The sequence below is a fragment of the Bos mutus genome, chromosome 2 (genome assembly GCF_027580195.1).
Source record: "Bos mutus isolate GX-2022 chromosome 2, NWIPB_WYAK_1.1, whole genome shotgun sequence".
NCBI classification, from domain to species: Eukaryota; Metazoa; Chordata; class Mammalia; order Artiodactyla; family Bovidae; genus Bos; species Bos mutus.
Genome location: NC_091618.1, coordinates 129057726 through 129079693, shown reverse-complemented (window position 1 = coordinate 129079693; position 21968 = coordinate 129057726). Strand labels below are relative to the sequence as shown.

At 38.3% G+C, this 21968-nt stretch overlaps 1 long non-coding RNA gene across 1 annotated transcript in view; it reads left to right on the top strand.

Moving 5' to 3' along the window:
* LOC138990429 (uncharacterized) overlaps positions 1-21751 on the top strand; it is a 30914-nt gene extending 9163 nt beyond the window's left edge. Inside the window, exons 2-4 of the long non-coding RNA XR_011466532.1 lie at positions 11418-11537; positions 12131-12184; positions 18521-21751. This is a non-coding gene — a long non-coding RNA (uncharacterized lncRNA). The remainder of the gene's footprint in view (positions 1-11417; positions 11538-12130; positions 12185-18520) is intronic.
* Positions 21752-21968: the final 217 nt, after the last annotated feature.

Here is a 21968-nt window from a genome sequence, read left to right as displayed (position 1 = left end):
ACCAAAGGGGAAAGGGAGGGAGGGATAAATTAGGAGTTTGGAACTAGCAGATACAAACTACTGTGCATAAAATAGGCAGCAAGTATTTATTATACAGCACAGGGAGCTATATTCAATATCTTAAATAACCTATAATGGAAAATGATCTGAAAAATATACATGTAAACAATGAATGATCCTAGGTCACTGCGGGAAAAAACTGAAGGAACTGCTACCTTCACTTACTATGGTATTTGAGAATTTTTTCTTACAGACATCTGATCTCTCTTTTAATCGATGACTTGTCTAAGAACTGGCTCAGGTATAGAAGGTTGGTGAGAGATTGCAGCATTTGATTAGTTCCACTGGGGCAGCTGATATCATCTTTCTGTTCATCCATTTTTGATCTCTCTTGAATCTGTTTATATTATGTGTATATGTATATGTGCATGTATCAATCATGTGAAGAAACGCCCTGTTTACTGTTTATTTGTCTTGCTCTTTAGAACCATGGACTATATTCGTCATCATGATTGTTCACTGTGGGTCAGGATGCCCTGGATGCCTCCATTTCAACTATGCTGTCAGTTACAGTTATTACATGCATCTTTTCTCCGACAATTAAGTGCTACCAGCTGTCTCTGCTACTCTGGAATCCCATCTTCTTTGCTGATACTGGGGAGCCAGGTTCCGTAGTAGCATGTCCTGCCATCAACCTCAGCCTGCAGAGGCCAGCCACCACTAAGCTTCTCATTAAGGGTGGCATCTCTGTTTCCACTGCATTTCTTATCACCACAGTTAATGAAATCTTCTCTGGCCCCTTCCAGGAAAGGTCAGCTGGTGGGTTCTCACATCTTATGTAATGGACTCGTTTTGCCATGTTCATTTCACTGGGTCATTTTTTCCTTTCCTTCAGCAGCCTATCAGTTCTGGCATCTTAGATTTAATAGAAAGCCATCATTATTATTTTTTTTTCAAGCTTCCAAGATTCATCCCAGCAGCATATTAGAACATGCCAGGGCATTAAATCCTGAGTCACAGAGCATGCCCCCATATCCACAAATTCTTCCTGGGATTTCCCTGGTGGTCCAATGGTTCAGACTCTGTGCTTCCATTGCAGGGGGTGTGGGTTCAATCCCTGGCTGGGAAACTAAGATCCTGCATGCCTCACAGGCTCAGCCAAAAACAAACAAATCCAGCTCTAAGTTCAGATCCCCTCCTGGTTCAGGACTTTCAAGGCATGCTGTCCTGCTTCTTACCAGTTCATATTAGCAAGGCCTTACAGCATCTTTGGTGGAAAAATCCCCTTTCCCCTTAGTAGAGACAGCAATTCCCAAGTCAGGTATGGTAACACAGCCCTCAACATTGATCTAGTGGCTAGGAGAATAAAGAAAGGCACATCAGAGGTGGTCAGTGTTTTCCAGCAAGGCATTTACCTCAGTTGAGGCTTCTACATGGTCTTTTGACTACCATTTAGAAATCAGTGTTAAAAGAAATGAATTTGTTTCCATCTGTTTCAGAATATTCTCTTGAAGACCTATTTCTCAAAGATTATACATGGTTTAAGAAATTAATTTTTGTTTTCCTTTCTTAATGACTTAAAATTGATATTTAAAAACATGATCTAAACATTATTCAGTGAGATTGAAAACAAGTTCAAAAATGTTTGAAGTGAAAATGCACTTTAACCAGGCTTATATTAATAACATTCAATTATTGATCTGTGAGTTTGGATTCCTAATTTCAAAATATGGAGTATTTTCCTACCATAATTAGTAGTTTCTGCTGAATGTTTTCTTACCAAGTAGAACCTGGGCTTATTCAGAATAGCGAGGCTAATATGTTGAATAACTTATTGTTCACATTTGGCAGTTAACTACAGAGATGTAAAGTTAATAATATGCTTGCCAGGAAAGTTATAAATCAAAATGAAAAAATTCTGACAGTGAGGACACACTAAGACAAGTAGTTAATCATCATCCAGCTGTGCTTTGGGTTAGTAACTCATCAAATATAAGAAGGAGACAAATGACCAGTGTTTTCCATCATCGTGGTTCTAGTGTACTGGGTTGACAGAATGCTGTTGGTAAAATTAGGAGACAAACTGTGAGGAAAGGGAAAAATGGTCTATTTATTTAAGACCTAAGTTGAATACTTTTTTTTCTACTGGTTTGAAACATTATAACACTCTACACTCTTCTTTAATAATAGCCTGGTGACCTTATAAACCCATTATATAATTACCTAGACTCCATAGACAAAATTCTTGCTTTTAGACATTGGGAATGGTGGCAGTTGATAGATTTGTAAAAGACTTGAGCATAAATTATTTTGTAGTATTAAAAATCATGGACTCTCATTCTACATATCCTAGCCCATGTAAAAGTGAAAACAGACAAATGTCTTAAAAGTATAGTCCAGTATATTCTCAATTCTGTCATGATATTTATATAATACTATGTGATGACTTGTATTTTCATTTTCTCATTCAAATGTTACATTTATTGGTATAAACATGTGCTTAGTTGCTCAGTTGTGTATGACTCTTGTGACCCTATGGACTGTAGCCCGCCAGGCTCCTCTGTCCATGGGGATTCTCCAGGCAAGAATACTGGAGTAGGTTGCAATGCCCTACTCCAGGGGATCTTCCCAACCCAGGGATCGAACCCAAGTCTCCCACATTGCAGGTGTATTCTTTACTGTCTGAACTACCAAGGAAGCCATTTGTACTTTTCTGAGGGTGTTTTTCTTATTCATGAGATTATATCATTATTTAAATTTTATGAATATTTTAATAGATTTCTTAAAATGGACTTAGGACCTTTCAGAAATTGTGTTTTCAACTTCAGAGTCTAGCTCAACCTTTTATTTCATCATGAATTGATCAATGAGTTAATCACTTAATCATAAATACAGTACTGGGTATAATATTTCTCAGGTAATAACTTTGAATGTGAAAAGTAGCTCTCTTTATTTTTTTGTAACTCAACCTAAGCTTCATTTTCAACTTCTGCTCTATCTAGGGGCAGAAAATTTAGTCGTTTTGCAGTACACTTGGTGGACTTACTTTCTCTTTGCTTGGCCTCTTTCAAAAAGTGAAAAAGTTTTATTCACCCATTTAGTTCAAGGCTCTCCATACTTCTTGAAGCCCTTAAGTCATCCAAGTATGCATGAAGTCATTTCTATAACCTTCTGCCAGTGAATATTTGGAGCCTGTTAGCTTGCTTCTTCTCAAGGCAGCAGATGGGAAACAAAGAATAAGCTTTCAGTACTTAAATTTACTAGAGATTCTATTTACACCTTCTTGCAATGGAAAGAAGTGAGGGCAGAGTCTCTTCTAAGAGACTCACATACGCATCTCACGCTATTATTATTTTTAAAAGTTTCTTCCTAGATTGGAGAGCTAATTTCTTTCTTCATCATCCTTCAGTTGTTTAAAGCATGCATTTTGTGCTCTATATTATAGACTTTCTGACTTTTTGCTGTCTCTGTGTGGGCTATAAAACTTTTGAAAGTCAAGAGCTAAAAATTGGTTCCATCATGTATTATTATTTTTTTCTGCATTTCTGCTGGAACAACTCTACTTTGAGAGTTATAGAATTCCTTTGCCACCTCCTAATTTGAGGAGGAGATCAGTTAGAAGTGTTGTTTGTGTGCATGTTGGAGGAAGGAGGCATAGGCAGAGGTTGGGAGGAGCGACACTGGTAAGTAATTACAATGACCTTTCCGCCACACAAGTATTGATTTAGAATTTATTGCATGTCAGACTCTGCTTTGGGTATAATGAAGGAAATGAGAATATATGCTCCCTGTTGACAGGGAGCATGTAATTAGTGGAGTGTGCAAAAAACAAAAAATGTGGAATAATTAAAGTGCAGTGCAAAAATATATAATATATAATTAAATTTTAAATTAGGAAATTCATACCCTATGGGTAAAATTAATGTGCATAAGAGAGACTGGGTTGTGGTAGTGAATTTAGAGTTGGTCCTAAATGTTGGTGGAAATATATGTGAGAGGAGAAAACAGGGCATTTAAGATGAGACAAATGATGTGAGTTAAAGCACAGAAGCAGGAACAAGTACTGTAAACATGGAGGGAGCAATGAAAAGATTTGTCTTTTCAGAAAAGAGGTTGAATGCTCCCAACTGGGTGAAAATAAGTTAGGTTGAAATATTAATAACTTAACATGCAAATATTTCAAGTTGGCAGGAGAATTTATGCTTTCTGTCACAGAGAGTAGAAGATTATACAGAGGCGTGATAATTGGTTTTGTAGAGGAAAGAAATGGTGGACGCTGGGATGAACTGGAGACTCAAGGAGAATATTGATGTAGTCCAAGTGTGAGGTAAGTGCCCAGAAAAGGGTGATATGAAGTGGGAATGCAGTGAGAATGAAAAAGGGAAAGAGAAGATAAATGATGGAAAGATCTGGGAAAAACAGAACGGGATAATATACTGACACAGTAACCTAGTTTTAAACTTTGCATTGTGTTTTTCCCTTTTTCTTTTCCTAGTCAAGTAAGTATTTGGTTCTGGGATCACTGTCTAAGGGAAGGGATATGGCTGGTTGGAACCACAAAACTTGTCTTTTGTTTTAGAAATCTAAACCCCATAATGGAGGAAGGCTTTGTGAAATTGGTACAACAAAGGGAATGTGAATACAAAGGAAAGCGTCTTGGCTGGATTTCTGAAGGGAGAATTGCTTCGAGACTAGAAGAAAATAGATTAGGCTAGGAAGAGAAAGCCTGGGAGACGAGGGCATCCTACAGATCTGACTGTTCAATTCTGCTTTCTGGCAGTGTCCTTGAGAGGACAGGATTTGGTAAGATGCTATCAAGGAAACAGCAACGTGAGGCTTTTAGCAGATGGAGACTGGGAAACTTTGTGGACACATTCCTGTGCTCTAAGAATGGGCAGGAAGGTACCTCAGAAAGACCGTAATCCCACGGCCTGCGGGACTTCTCTGCTGTAACCTTTATATGAGAAGTGACGTTAGGGCTGTGTTAGTTCCCCATCTCTCCTAATTCGTAACCTTACAAAATCCTTTACTCTTCTTTAAACCTCAACAAAATGCTGCAAAATTGGGGGAACCTTCAAAAAGACTCAAGGGGAAGCTTCAGCCTGACATTCAGACTCATAATAACAATTCACTGGAGTAATGGGAAATACATTTGCATTAATTGCATATCTGAATTTGTGGCCTCCATTTATCCCTGCTCTGATCCACTTTATTCCTTGTGAATATAAATCACGACTTTGTTAGAAAAGGATTAATCCACTAAATGTTAAAATCCTTTTTGGAAAATATTTCTTGTATTTTCTTTTTAAAAAATATTTATTCTTTTGACAAATAATTATGATAAGCTCCTAGTGGGAGTCAGTCTCTAGCAATATGGAAACACATAACACACAGGTACTAGCCTCAAAAAACTAAATGAGGAGGAAAATGTAAACAATGATTCTAACATAAGCTGTTTCAGATCCACTGTGTAATAATAATCCACTGTGGAGTAGATTAGAAAAAATATATTAATAATTAATAAATATAATTCCTGTATCCTATTATACATACCATATGTATAATTATGAATTAAATCTGGTGGTTGTATAAGAAGGGAGTAGTTTATTCACAAAAGTATAATATTACATAAGAATTTATTGGCTAACAACCTGGTTAGAATACTGTTCTTGGCTGAAGGAAGAACAGAAGGATGGGGTATATACTAAGGTAATTGTAAAAATCTTCCTAACTTTGAGGAATTTGGCATTTCATTTTGAGGGCAATGCATGCACATACATAAAACATGAGAGCAAGAGAGACTGGGGAAGATCAAGTTCAGTGTTTAAATAGCATCTGTTGGGAGTTTTCTGTAGGCAGTCAGAAAATGTGGTTGGAAGGCATTGAGAATGAAAAGGGAAAGGGAAGACGAGAGGTAAATGACAAAAGGTAGGCAAATGCTGGAGATACAGTTTTATGACTTATCTACAAATAAAATGCCATTAAGGAAGTATCTGAACTACTGAGGTCTAGTCACTAAGCTCTGGGAAATGCCCACAACCAAAGCTTTGAAGGGTAGAGGGGAGGATGAAGAGCCACCTGAGAGCAGAGAGGAGTGACCAGTGACCATGTCAAGAATCAGGGTGAGAGGGCCTTATCAAACTTATAAGCTTTTGCACAGCAAAGGAAATCATGACAAGACAAAGAAACAACTTACAGAATAGGAGAATGGGAGAAAATATCTGCAAACAATATGATCAACAGAGCTTAATTTCCAGTATATACAAACAGCTCATACAACTCAACAACAAAAAAACAAACAACCTAAATAGACATTTCTCCAAAGAAGACATACAGATGGCCAACAGATACGTGAAAAAATGCTCACCACTGCTAATTATTAGAGAAATGAAAATCAGGACTACAATGAGGTATCAATTCACTCCAGTCAGAATGGCCATGATTAAAAAGTCTACAAATAACCAATGCTGGAGAGGGTGTGGAGAGAAAGGAACCTTCTATACTACTGGTGGGAATGTAAGTTGGTGCAGCGAGTGTGGAAAGCAGTATGGAGGTTCCTCAGAAACTAGAAATAGAATTACCATACGGTCCAGTAATCTACTCCTGGGCATATATCCAGACAAAACTGTGATTCAGAAAGATATAGCACTGCTGCATTCACAGCAGTGCTCGTCAAGACATGGAAACAATGTTTGCATATTGTCTATTAACAGATGAATGGATAAAAAAGATGTAGTACATATATACAATGGAATACTACTCAGCCATAAAAAAGAACAAAGCAATGCCATTTGTAACAGCATTGATATAACTAGAGATTATCATACTAATTGAAGTAAGTTAGAAAAGGAAAGACAAATACAATATGATATCCCTTCTGTGGAATCTAAAATATGACACAAAGGAACCTAAATATGAAACAGAATCAGACTCACAGGCATAGAAAACAGCCTGTGGTTGCCAAGAGGGAGGGGTTGGGGGGATGGAGTGAGAAGTTGGGGTCAGCAGATGTAAGCTCTTATATAGAGAGTAGATAAACAACAATATCCTACCATATGGCACAGGGAATTATATCCAGTGGTGGTGGTGGGTTCAATTGTTAATCCATGTTTGACTCTTGCCACCCCATGTACTGTAGCCCACCAGGCTCCTCTGTCCCCGAGATTTCCCAGGCAGAAATACTGGAGTGGGTTGCCATTTCCTTCTCCAGGGGATCTTCCCGACCCAGGGATCTAGCTGTGTCTTCTGCATTGCAGGTGGTCTCCTGCATTGAAGGTAGATTCTTTATCCCTGAACTACCAGGGAAGCCTGAACTATATTCAATATCCTATGATAAACCATAATGGAAAAGAATATATTATAAAAAAGGATGTATATCTCTTTGCTGTACAGCAGAAATTAAACAAGTTTGTAAATCAACTACACTTCAATTTAAAAAAAGGAAAAAAGAAAGAAAGAAAAAAAAGAGAATCAGGGTGAGGCAGTTCATGCAAGAGGAGAGTCTCCAATCATGAGTCAAATGCACTCTGGAGCGCTTGTAAAGGATAAGAACCGAGTCAGGCCAACCTGTGACACAAGTTGGAAATTTTGCTGAGAATATGAGACAGACCCTTTCATAGTTTTAGAAGCTTGAAGTCTCACAGTTTTCTTTTCCTTCTTTCTTCCCTTTTTTTACCATGTTCCTTTTCCATTAGTTTTGTTTCCTCAAGACCTCGTTTTATCTTGATTTTACTTTATTTTCACCAAACTTAATTTTTTTGAATAAACAGTGCTTGCACATGGCAAAAATTAAAATCCAAAAGCTACAAAAAATTACACAGTATGTATTGTATTTTTACACATACATATTGGCCCAGTTCTTTCCCTAACAATTATTATGGGGATTTCCCTTCTTATCATATGTGGAGAACTGCCAAGGTCTTTTTGGGCTGCACATTATTTCTTGTGTGGATATAGCATAAAATATTCTACTAGTCCTCTGCTGCTAGATGCTTTGGTTATTTCCAAATTCAATGTCTGACAAACCATGCTGCAATTAATATCTTTGTATATGATTCCTTGTGAACATGTGTGAAAATCTTTGTATAACTTTCTAGAAATGCAGTTGCTGATTTGACAGCTTGATTATTTTTATTAACATTAAGGCCTTAATTTGAAGTAGCATTTATTTTAGGTAATGTGGCAACAGGGGACATGTAGTTGCCTCCAGAATTCAGTGTTTTTCAATTTGTTAGCTGGGTGGAAATCTCTAGAGTGAATGAGACTCCTGCAGCTCAAAAGTCGTTTGAAAGAAACTGAGGTAGTGAGTCACAAGGTGGAAATCTCATCAATGTGGCAGTGGCAGGAGTTCCAGAGCTCTTATTCTGATATTAACCCCAGGATTTTAATTTTGTAAGTTTCCTGAGACATTACAGAAAGTCCTTTGTTTAAAATATTTCAAAGTCAGGAAAAGAAAACCAAGTTGTAGTTCAGAAGGTAGAGAAATTAGAAACATCTGGTAAGTTCGGTTGCAGACACCGCTTGTGCTGACATGGAGATGTAATACCCAGGCGGTTGACTCCTCCAGTCTAATTCGGGTGAATAATATTTTCTCAGCAGTCTCCTGGCCACAGAGTATCAAAAAGCAATGGGAACATGCTGTAAAGTGCCTTGATGCCCAGAACAATTACACTCTGGAAACATTCTCTTGGCTGGCTCAATGTGACCCATGACCACAGCGCAGTTCATTCCATAAACAGAATTAGTCACAGAGTATATGTGGAACAACACTCTTTGCAGGACTTTCTTGTGTTGACTTTCTCTGTGCATGACAAGATGTTGGGCCCTAATACCTTGGAATGATATTACCTTAAAATAGTAGGATGAAAAATACACAACACTTTGCTTTACTTAAGTATACAAGTACCATTTTCTCCATATGGTTATTGACTGTGTTCTTTTCAGAGCTCTCTTATGAGTGAGGCCAGTCTAAGGGGGTCTATGCCTTTGGTTTTAATGTTTTTTTTTTTACTGTCTTAGTATCATTAAAAACTTGCAAATTATGGGTATCTTAAGAAATATATTAATCTTCAGTTCAGCCTTGTACTTACGTGTCTTTCCGATCCTTCTCTGACACCATGAGAGAAAATTAGTAATTTCACTTTTGTGCGATACATATGTACCTCAAACATTACCCAGTTGATTTACATGTCATTTTGTATTTTAATTTATTTATGTAGCTGTTTCCAATTAGACCTCTACTCCTCAGGTCTATTTTATTTTGTATTCCAGAGTGCCTAGGTTCAAAGTAAGTAAAGAATAAATATTTATAACATGAATGAATCAGCCAGCTAATCATAGGCCTTGAGGTACCTTGACATGAAACTCAACTTAACTACTACTAATAATTTTTCTCCTATGGGTGCAGTACTGCGTTTGGTTTCCTTAAAACTTTTTTTTTTACTAATCGGTATTTCTAGGTTATTTTCTAAAGGCAAGTATAAGTTTCTGAGTATTACTCTGAAAGCATCAGTATGTAATTCTGCAGTCAGGGTAGACCGATTTTGTGATGTCATTCTCAAAGTTTCCGCTGTATGATGGAGTCTGTTTGTTCCAACCGCAAGTTAGAGTGTCTTGTTTTCTACTGTACCTGGAGATTGTAACCCAGAGAATGTCCAAAATGGTGTATCAAATTAAGGAAGCTTCAAAAATGTTTCTTACCAGGAATCTCTTCTTTGAATTATTTATAAACCATCATCATCAAAAAGTGTGTATCAAGCACTGACATCTGAGTACTATACCTGAGTACATCCTTGAGTACTATACCTGAGTACATCCCTGAGTACTATACCTGAGTACATCCCTGAGTACTTTACCAGTTAAGCTGCAATGCCTACGCAGACCCAATCGATGTAATACACAATGTCCTATTTTCACAGGACTTTTTTCAATTCTGTTATTTTATTTGTCTGTAATTCTATTTGGTTTAAAATTGAATACGACTTTTAGTTATTGTCCATTCCTTTGTCACTTTTAATTTTTACCATACAATCCTGAAAAAAGCACTTTCTTGGATACTTTTTCCCTGCCTTGCCCTTTCATGTTTACATGAACTAGCCAAGTTTCATGTCCAAACCATCCTTTCTTTCTGTGAAAATATAGATGTATTAAGGTATCACCAGATAAGACATAATGGTATTATAGCTTTTACATTGCAAGAGGGCTAGGGGATGTGATCTAAAACATAAGTGAAGGTTTTATTCACAATAGAGAATGTGGGGTTATTTTGTTAGTAACTGAGTCCAGCTATGTTGTGTGGTCTTGAGAAAATTATTTCATGTTTCTGAGTTTCCATGTCCTTAAAATATGGTGAGGGTTAGAAATAATATCTGTTGAGCATCTTGCAAAGCTGAAAGAGACTAGGCACTAAAAATGGCAGCTAATAGCAGAATCTACAGCTGCAAGAAAATGAGAGAAATAATTTTGTCTAAGCTTGGTATATATGTGACATGCACGCTGCCCTTCCACATTTGTCTTGCTTACTGCAGACCCTGCTAGTTGGTCAGCAGCTTTTTCATTGCGTCTGGATGCAGCTTTGGGATTACTTAAAAGCAGCCATTGCCAGTTAACCAAAGCAGGAAAATGAGTTGAAATCCACTTTCCATCTCTCAGGTAGCCCAGGCCTTTAGTATTAAGGAAGAGAAAACTGAGGCTCAGATAGACTATGGGATTTCCTCATGGTGACACGTTTAGTGAGTGGTCAGAACCCACATTGGAAGTCAGAACTCTTAATTCAGTTCTTCCTTACTGCAAGGCCTTTTCATTCATCTTCTTTTATAATAACCAGGGATTCGGTATCAGTTGCCATCTTTTTTCTTGAGCAAATAAATTGACCCATGATTTTCATATTTATTAGTTTATGCAAATAGGCCCCACTGACCACTTTACACTGGAGATTATATGTAATTTTTAAAAGCCATGCTGTTTGATTCAAACCTTCTGTGCTATGGGCTTTCAGAAAAGAAAAAGCCTGAGGGTCAGCAGATGTTGAAGGAAGTATAATTAATGTAAACAATTAGATAATTAAGAAGAGATTTCCAAAGCAAGAGTAACTTCAAATATTTTCCACATACTCTCCTTTGATCATTTAACCTTTTTTTTTTTTTTTTCTGGTATGGATATTATGCTGTAAATTTTGTGTTGGAGTCCACTGAAGCCGGCAACAGTTAATCCGTCCTTTTACTGCGGACATGCTCATGCTTGCTGACAGCTACAAAATTAATTTGGATTTACTTAGCTAAAGGAAAAACAGGATGAGAAAAGACAATATGAAGTCTCTTTTTCTCATCACTTATGCCTCCACCCCCACTGTTTTTTGTTTGTTTTAGTTACTTTTCCAAATATTCTCTCATTTTTCCCATGTTCTGTGTTCACTTAAGAAAGCTTCTGATAGCACAGATGACAAACAGGAGTTCCAGAAGTGCTGACTCATCACAGCAGAAGTCCAGTGGTTTGGCAGGAGACTTCCCTTCAAAATGTTGAGACTGGCCATTTTCAAAGTAAGTCCACAGCAGCAGATGTCACTGTTGGTCTATTTTAACTTTGGGGTGCTTGACAAACAGTGTTTGCACATGAGCACATGAGCCCAGTAATCCCAAATTTTAGTTACCATGGTCTTGTGGGACACTTCGTGCTTGTTTTCAGCACCAGTATAAGGGCCAATTTCTTACCCTTGGAACCTAACATAATTACACAGAACTTTTTTTTTTTGAGATATAGTGTCGATTAAACTTTTAATGTTATGATTATGGTATTTATACCACTGCCACTTTCCTTTTTTAATAGAGATCTTTTCCACAATGTCTAAATTTTCTTTGTTTCTTCCCTCTTTCTGCATGTCATTCCTTAAGCATGGGAGAGCTTTTACTTTTCTGCTCAAACATGCTTGTCTGTTCATGTATAAATCTCCACAGTCTTATATTCTCTAAGATACTTTCTTCAACATTAATATTCATGCTGTTAACTACAGTGCAATCGACATTCACTTTTCTGAGTAAAGAAGTTGTGTCAGTTGTTTACCCACTGTCTCTGTGTCCTTTTTGACTCTGTTCTGTGATGCTAGGGCTATGACTCTGCAAACTTCATTCCTCAGATTTCTTTGCTGGATTCTTGACGGCATTAGGCTGGGACTTTGAAGGTTTTGGAGGTGAGTAGCAGGAAAGGAGGTAAGACTTTCTGTTTTTGAATTTGAACCATTCTTCTTGGCCTCTGTTCCAAAATGGCACTTTTCCTGAGCATCAGCTAGTGGCCACAGCTTGGAAGTGACTCCAGCCTCCAGTTCCTTGTGGCTCTTCCAGAGCTAGTCTCACTGTATTCCCTCTGAGGAATTAGCAGCAGCTAGACCAAGCCCCTTCCTTAAAGCATCAAATCTGGGGACTTGTTCTAGTTCTTAGGTTCTGGTTTTCCCCTCGTTTCCCTTTTCGGTCCCCTAATCTCAGGCATTGTAGCTGCCTCCTGGGTTACCTCAGTGTTACCTTTTTGCTTAGTCTGTCCTGTAACACATGTGAAGACAATTCTTTCCATTAAATCCCTTCTGTTGAAATCCCTTCTGTATGGTTTTTTGACAAACATTTGATGCTTTTGAACTGTGGTGTTGGAGAAGACTCTTGAGAGTCCCTTGGACTGCAAGGAGATCCAACCAGTCCATCCTAAAGGAGATCAGTCCTGGATGCTCATAGGAAGGACTGATTTTGAAGCTGAAACTCCAGTACTTTGGCCACCTGATGCGAAGAGCTGACTCATTTGAAAAGACCCTGATGCTGGGAAAGATTGAAGGCGCGAGGAGAAGGGGATGACAGATGGTTCGATGGCATCACCGACTCAATGGACATGGGTTTGGGTAAACTCTGGGAGTTGGTGATGGACAGGGAGGCCTGGCGTGCTGCGGTTCATGGTGTCACAAAGGGTTGGACACGAGTGAGCGACTGAACTGAACTGATATCTATATATACATATATATGTAATATATATGTCATATATATCCTTTGCCTCCCGGGTGGCTCAGACAATAAAGAATCTGCCTGCAATGCTGAAGACCTGGCTTCGATCCCTGGATTGGGAAGATCACCTGGAGAAGGGAATGGCTATCCACTCCAGTATTCTGGCCTGGAGAAGTCCATGAACAGAGGAGCCTGGAAGGCTATAGTCCATGGGGTTGCAGAGTCACATGTATATCACATGCATCATCACATATATATCACACATATCATATATATAACATACATATCACATGTATCACATGTACCATCACAAACATATCACATGTTAAAGGATATATATCACATATATTTTCACTATGTGGTATGAAACATGCCATGTAAAATGTATGACACCTCCACAATCGAAAGCAAAAGTGGGTGTTAACATTGATAGTAATATCTTCTTGAAAAAATATTTAATTGTTGCTAATGGAGTTCTAATTAGGTTTTATTCTAGTTCATACTCCATTTTACAGAAAGCACATCAAGACCAGGAGAGATGAAGAGACTTGCTCCAGGTCATACGAGTGAGTGGTTAGAAACCTGGAGCAGAACCACATCTAATTTTCTTTCTTTTTCCTCAAGCTGACTTAGTTGCTTGTGACTTTACATGTATTCAGTGCAAAGGTTTGTTCCCTTTTGGCCAGAAATGAGCATAAATAAAGTAATTAATCTAGGATTTCTTTAATAATTATATTAACATACTGAGAACTTTCATTTGGAAGGGACGCGTTGGAGAACTTGTTGCCTTCTGATGAAAGTCAATTACTTCTTTATACTGCACATTTATTCATTCATTTATATTCCGTCAATTAGCTTATGATATATGTATTAACTTTTAATATATAACAATGTGAGGTAATGACATGTGTCAATGCATTAGTATCACTTTTGACTGTCTTAGATCTATTCCCGGAGAGAGAAAAAAGAACCATAGACTGTTGAAGACATCCAGATTACCTAATTCAATGGTTCGCAAACCATTGTATGTACATTAGAACCATTTGGGAACTTGAAAATGCCTATGTCAGCACCCACTCAGATCAGTGGCACTGGAATCTCTGGGCATTGACACCAATGCTCACTGCAGACTAATCATATTGTAATCTCTGTGGGTGAATAATCCAGGATTGAGGGCCATTTGAGCAGATGTTGGCAAATATTTTCTGTAAAGGACTGGATTGTAAATATTTTTGGCTTTGGTAGTATCTATAATATATTTTGGAGAAGGAAATGGCAACCCACTCCAGTGTTCTTGCCTGGAGAATCCCAGGGAGAGAGGAGCCTGGTGGGCTTCCGTCTATGGGGTCGCACAGAGTTGGACACGACTAACGTGACTTAGCAGCAGCAGCATAATATATTTGGCCTTATGAACTCTGTCACAGCTACTTGACTGTGCCATTTTAGCACGCAAGTAGCCACAGATAAACAAATGAACATGCCTGTGTTCAAATAAAACTTTATTTATGGACACAAATTTGAAGTCATACCTTCCTGACCCCTGATCTCAAATAATTTCCCATTTTTTAAAAAAAGAATTCAGCTTTATTGAGGTATAAGTGACGTTTAAAATGGTAAGATATTTAAAGTGTACATTGTGGTGATTTGGCACACATTTACGTTGTGAAAGGATTCCCCCATCTATGTAATTAACGAGCACAACTGTCACCTCACCAATTTACCTTTTTATGAGGACATTTAGGTTCTACTCTGTCAGCAAAGTTTAATTATACAATACCGTGTAATCAACCCTAGTCACCGTGTTGCATGTTATGTCCTCAGAGCTTATGCATTTTTTAGCTGAAAGTTTATACTGTTTGACCAATCACTCTCTATATCCTCCACCCGCTAGCTTCTGGTGACTGTTTTTGAATTCTCTGTTTCTATGAGTTTGACTTTTTATGTTTCAAGATTCCACATATAAGTGTACCATGCAGTATTTGTCTTTCCAGTGCCCTTAAGTTACCTACAGTTACATAGTTGCAAATGGCAGGATTCCCTTTTTCATGGCAGAATAATATTCCACTCCATGTGTGTGTATCTGTCTGTCTGTTTCATATCTTCTTTCTTCGCTCCTCCATTGATGCATACTCAAGTTGTTCCATCTTGGCTGTTGTGGATATTGCTGCAGTGGACATGGGAGTGCAGATATATCTTTGATATCTGTTCATTTCCTTTGGAAATCTCTACTTTTTGACTTACTCTTCCAATTTTTAAATGTTAGAAACTAACTGCAAAAAGTCTAAAATACTGTGTAAGTCAAACTGAACATGTGTTTGGTCTGGACCCCATTTACCGTATCTCTGCAGAGTCTGACCCACAGAAGAATCAAGGGAGAGATGTGTGTGGAACCTGGGAAAGGAACCACATTTTCAAAGAGACTGTGTGTGAGGGAAATGCCATCTGTAAACGAGGGATGGAGAGTTGATCTTGAGAGTAGAGTGGTGATGAGTCGCTTAAGGAGTCAAGGGAGATCAGGCCTTCCTCTATTACCATACCTACTATATGAAGGAATAGCTTTTATTTGGATAATGCTAAAGTGTTTTATAATATTATGGCTTTTCTCATGTCCATATCTTTATAGTTATTGTCAGGAAACAAACCTACAAGAACCATATACAGATGATGAAAATTATTAAAGACCAGGTGGCTTATTGTTTGGGACATGGGAGGGAGGGAAAGACAAGAATGTGGGAGCTGGTTGGGAGTAGGAAATAGGCCTTGGAGGTGAAGATACTGATCTGTAAATGGAGTGAAGTAGACTTAGATGAGTATGGGGAGAAAATACCTCATGAGTGATATTCAATACTTAGAACAGAAAGGGAGAACTGGGGCTAGACAAAAGTGGAGAACAGCCAGGAATCAAGTCCTGGTGGGCTGGGAGGTGACTTGGCAGTTTTGGTCAAAGTAGAAGCCAAGGTGAGATACTGAACTGGGTGGCCAAGATCAGAGCCAGAACTACTGAATACAGAGCCAGGGATCTGGAGGCAGTTTGGAAGGATCTGCAAGGGGGACTATGCCAGGAATATATACCCCCTAGTATGGGCGTTTTCAAATGGGAAAACTGTTGAGTTCATAATACATATTATGTAACATAGTAATTCTTAATTGGATATCCTTTAAGTTAATGTTGAATTAGGAGTTAAACAAATTTAAAATCTGGAATTTTGTTTTAAAAAATGAAAACATCCAAACATACCATCTTTCCAACAAATGTTTTTTAAACAGATCTTTCAGCCAAGTTGCCTAAGAACAACAGTTGACTAGAACTGCATGTCTTCAAACTGTCTACTGCAGAATGGAAACAGGAACCTCTGGGAATATCTATGAGTCATAAAATGTTGTAAGGAAGTTTCCAAAGACCTTTTTTTTTTTTTTTTTGCTAAAATGGAGAGTTCTAATCTCAAATTGGCAGGCTTTCCTGGAGGCAATGTACATTGTTTACTTTGATTGCTTCTCAGCTGTGCTGCATGACCTTAGTTCATCAAGTTTTTGATATATTGTAGCAGAAGAGTTGCATAATATGACAAGATTGTAACTCCTTCTTTTTCTACTCTCTTAAAACAGATAAAAATCAGGATCCATATCTATGCTTCCTCTGTGAGGATGTTTAATTCAATTGTCTTTGAAGAAAGTAGTTCACATTACTCCCACAATTTTGAAAGCTTATAGTACTGGTAATTGGAGACATATGCTTTCATTTCATTATAAAAAGGATGTAAAAAGCACTTCATAATGTTGCCAGAAAGGAGTATTTCTGTGCGCGTGTGTGCATGTGTGTACTGAGGTTATTTGCTGCTAAGTCACTTCAGTCGTGTCCGACTCTGTGCGACCCCATAGATGGCAGCCTACCAGGCTCCTCCGTCCCTGGGATTCTCCAGGCAAGAACATTGGAGTGGGTTGCCATTTCCTTCTCTAATGCATGAAAGTGAAGAATGAAAATAAAGTCGCTCAGTGGTGTCCAACTCTTAGCAACCCCATGGACTGCAGCCTACCAGGCTCCTCCGCCCATGGGATTTTCCAGGCAAGAGTACTGGAGTGGGTCGCCATTGCCTTATTTAATCTAGTTTAAATATTGCAGTTTGAATTTGGCAAAATGCAAGTACAAATACATATCATATAAACATAGTTATCAAAGTTAAGAATGAACCAAAAAATAGGCCACGGAAAAAGAGTACCTAATCCTTAGTCCATAAATTCAAAATTCTTCTGAATCTAAATTCTTTGATATTTTATGGAGTCTGAGTAATTTGTAAAATTGATATATTGCTTAGATATGTTTTCTGTTTTTAGTTCTTAAAATAGAGTTATACTTCATTTAATGTGAACATTTTAAGTTTACAGTTCAAAAGGTTTTCAACTCTGTGTAGTTACCACCCAAATCAATATAAAACATTTCCATCACCCACGAAGCTTCCTTGTGCCCCTTTCTAGGCTTTTTTCCTACCCTCCTCCATATACCAGAAAGAACAATTAGCTTTGCATGTTCCTGGACTTCATATAAGTTAAATCTTATAGTATATACTCTTTTGGGTTTGGTTTCTTTGACCCAATGTGTTTTAAAGATTTATCCATATTGTTCCATGTATCAATATCCTTTTTTGATTAGAGTTATCAAGATCAGGCCTGGGATTTCTTTGGAAGGAATGATGCTAAAGCTGAAACTCCAGTACTTTGGCCACCTCATGCAAAGAGTTGACTCATTGGAAAAGACTCTGATGCTGGGAGGGATTGGGGGCAGGAGGAAAAGGGGATGGCAGAGGATGAGGTGGCTGATGGCATCACCGACTTGATGGACGTGAGTTTGAGTGAACTCTGGGAGTTGGTGATGGACAGGGAGGCCTGGTGTGCTGTGATTCATGGGGTCGCAAAGAGTTGGACATGACTGAGTGACTGAACTGAACTGAACTGATCCTTATAATCTATAAGTCTTTTGTTAGATAAATATTTTCTGAACATTTTCTTCTAGTTTCTGTATTGTCTCTTTCCTTATTGGTTTCTTTTATTGACTAAGAAATTATTCACATAGCATCAAATTTAGAATAAATCCCATATCCATTATCATTTACTCCCCATTTCCTCCTTCTCCTCCAGGCCCTGGCAACTGCTGATATATTTTTTGTCTCTATAGATTTGCCTGTTCTAGACAGAGGACACATATGAAATCATACAATCTGTGGCCTCTTGTGTGTGGCTTCTATTTATCAGTCGATGGATATTGTGTTGTCTTTACATTTTTTGGCTGTTAAGAATAATATTGCCATGAGTATCCATGTATCAGTTTTTATGTAAAGATATATTTTCAGTTCTCCTGAGTATATTCCTACTATAGACTGATTCGTGTTCCACCAACATTCGTATGTTGAAATCCTAATCTCTAATATGATGGCATTTAGAAATGGGGCCTCTGGGAGGTGATTGGCTCATGAGGGTGGAGCCTTTCTTATGAGGGATCAATGCCCTTAAAAAGAGACAAGAGCATTTGCTTTCTACCTTTCCTTCAGGTCACAAGAGGATACAGAACAAAAGTGGCCGTCTCCCAGCCAGAAAGCAGGTTCTCCTCAGACACCGGATCTGCTGGTGCCTTGATCCTGGACTTCCCGGCTTGCAGAGCTGTAAAAAATAATGTTTATTGTTTAAGCCAACCAATCTATGGTGTTTTTGTTATATTAGCCTGAACTAAGATAATTACTTAGAACTGAATTTCGAGCAATTCCGTATGGTAACCGTCTGTTGAACTTTTTGAGGAAGTGACAAACTTTCCCACACCATCTATACTATTTTCCGTTTTCACCAACAATGTGTGAGGGTTCTAATTTCTCCATACCCTTGCAAACCATTGCTATTGACCGTTTTTTAAAATTAGAGTTACTACTATGGTTTTGATTTGCATTTTTCTAATGACTAATAAGCACCTATTCATGTGCTTATTAACCACTTCTGTATCCTCTTTGGAGGAATATCCATCCAGATCTTTTGCTTATTTAAAAGTTTTTTTTTTTATTGTTGTGCTATGAGAATTTTCTTTATATATTCTGGATACCAGACCCTTGTTAGATACATGGTTTGCAAATATTTTCTCCCATGTTTTGGATTGTAGTTTTACTTTCTTTATAGTGCCCTTTGAGGCACAAAAGTTTTAGTTTTGATAAAGCCTTTGTTGTTGTTCAGTCACTAGCTCATGTGTGACTCTTTGTGACCCCATGGACTCAACATGCCAGACTTGCCTGTCTTTCACTCTCTCCCGGAGCTTGCTCAAATTCATGTCCATCCAACCGTCTCATCCTCTGTTGCCCACTTCTCATTCTGCCCTCAATCTTTCCCAGCATCAGGGTCTTTTCTAATGAGTCAGCTTTCGCATCAGGTGGTCAAAAGATTAGAGCTTCAGCTTCAGCATCAGTCCTTCCAATGAATAGTCAGAACTGATTTCCTTTAGGTGACTGGTTTGATCTCCCTACAGTCCAAAGGACTCTCAAGAGTCTTCTCCAACACCACAGTTTGAAAGCATCAATTCTTTGGTGCCTAGCCTTCTTTATGGTACAACTCTCACATCCGTACATGACTACTGGAAAAACCATAGCTTTGACTATATGGACATTCTTGGCAAAGAGATGTCTCTGCTTTTTAATATGCTGCCCAGGTTGGTCATAGCTTTTCTTCCAAGGAGCAAGCATCTTTTAATTTCATGGCTGCAGTAACTGTCTGCAGTAATTTTGGAGCCCAAGAAATTAAAATCTGCCACTATTGCCATTTTTTCCCCATCTATTTGCCATGAAGTGATAGGATTGGATGCCATTATCTTGGTTTTTTGAATGTTGAGTTTTAAGCCAGCTTTTCCACTCTCTTTTTTCACCTTCATCAAGAGACTCTTTAGATGCTCTTCACTTTATGCCATAAGAGTAGAATCATCTGCATATGTGAGGTTGTTGATATTTCTGTCACAATCTTGAGTCTAACGTGTGTGTCATCCAGCCTGGCATTTCCCATTATGTACTCTGCATTTAAGTTAAATAAGCAGGGTGACAATATACAGTTTTGATGTACTCCTTTCCCAGTTTTGAACCAGTCCATTGTTCCATGTCCGGTTCTAGCTGTTGCTTCTTGACCCACATATAGGCTTCTCAGGAGGCAGGGAAGGTGGTTTGGTATTCCCATCTCTTTCAGAACTTTTCACAGTTTTTTGTGATCCACACAATCAAAGGCTTTAGTGTAGTCAATGAAGCAGAAGTAGGTGTTTTCTGGAATTCCCTTGCTTTTTCTATGATCCAACAGATATTGGCAATTTGATCTCTGGTTCCTCTGCTTTTGTCAACCCAACTTGTAGATCTGGAAGTTCTTGGTTCATGTACTGTTGAAGCCTAGCTTGAAGGATTTGAGCATTACCTTGCTAGCATGTGAAATGAGCATAATTGTGTGGTAGTTTGAACGTTCTTTGGCTTTGTCCTTATTTGGGACTGGAATGAAAACTAGCCTTTTCCAGTCTGTGGGCACTGCTAAGTTTTCCAAATTTGCTGGCATATTGAGTACAGCACTTTAACAGCATCATCTTTTAGGATTTGAAATAGCTCAGCTGGAATTCCATCACCTCCACTAGCTTTGTTCATAGAGATGCTTCCTAAGGCCCATTTGACTTCATACTCCAAGATGTCTGGCTCTGGATGAGAGGCCATACCAGTGTGGTTATCCTGGTCATTAAGACCTTTTTTGTACAGTTCTTTGGTGTATTTTTGTCACCTCTTCTTAATCTCTTCTGCTTCTGTTAGGTAGGTCCTTGCCATTTTCTGTCCTTTATTGTGCCCATCTTTGCAAGAAATGTTCTCTTGGTTTCTCTAATTTTCTTGAAGAGATTTCTAGTCTTTCCCATTCTATTGTTTTCCTCTATTTCTTTGCATTGTTCACTTAAAAAGGCTTTTTATCTCTCCTCGCTATTCTTTGGAAGTCTGAATTCAGTTGAGTATATATTTTTCTTTCTCCTTACCTTTTGCTTCTCTTTTTTTCTTAGCTATTTGTAAGTCCTCCTTAGACAATCAGTTTGCATTCCTGCATTTCTTTACCTTTGGAATGGTTTTGATCACAGTCTCCTGTACAATGTTATGAATCTCTGTCCATAGTTCTTCAGGCACTCTATCAGATCCAACCCCTTGAATCTATTTGATAAAGCTTAGTTTTCTTTTGGTTGCTTGTATTTTAGATTTTATGTCTAATTAACCATTGCCTAATCCAAAATCACAAAGGTTTACATCTAGAGTTTCATAGTTTTATCTTATCTCTTAAATCTAGGTCATTGATCAGTTTTGAATTATTTTTTATACATCGTATGAGACACAATTGCAGTTTGATTCTTTTGCATGTAGTTATCCAGTTCTCCTAGTACCATTTATTGAATAGATTCTTTTCTTTCCTCATTGAATTGTCTTGGTCCCCTTGTTGGAAATCAATTGCTTATGAGTGATTACAATAATTTGAGCAATAAATACAATAAATATGAGCAATATGAGTTTATTTCTGGACTCTGAATTTCATTCCAGTGATATGTGTGTCCATCTGTATGCCAGTGCCATGCAGTTTTGATTACTTTGAAAGTGAAAGTGAAAGTTGCTCAGTCGTGTCTGACTCTTTGCTACCCCATGGACTATACCCCATGGAATTCTTCAGGCCAGAATACTGGAGTTGAGTAGCCTTTCCCTTCTCCAGGGTATCTTCCCAACCCAGGGATCGAACCCAGGTCTCCAGCATTGCAGAATTCCAGGTCTGAGCCACCAGCATTGCAGCAGATCTTCCTGACCCAGGAATTGAACCAGGGTCTCCTGCATTGCAGGCAGATTCTTTACCAGCTGAGCCACAAGGGAAGACCAAGTATACTGGAGTGGGTAGCCTATCCCTTCTCCAGCAGATCTTCCTGACCCAGGAATTGAACCAGGGTCTCCTGCATTGCAGGCAGATTCTTTACCA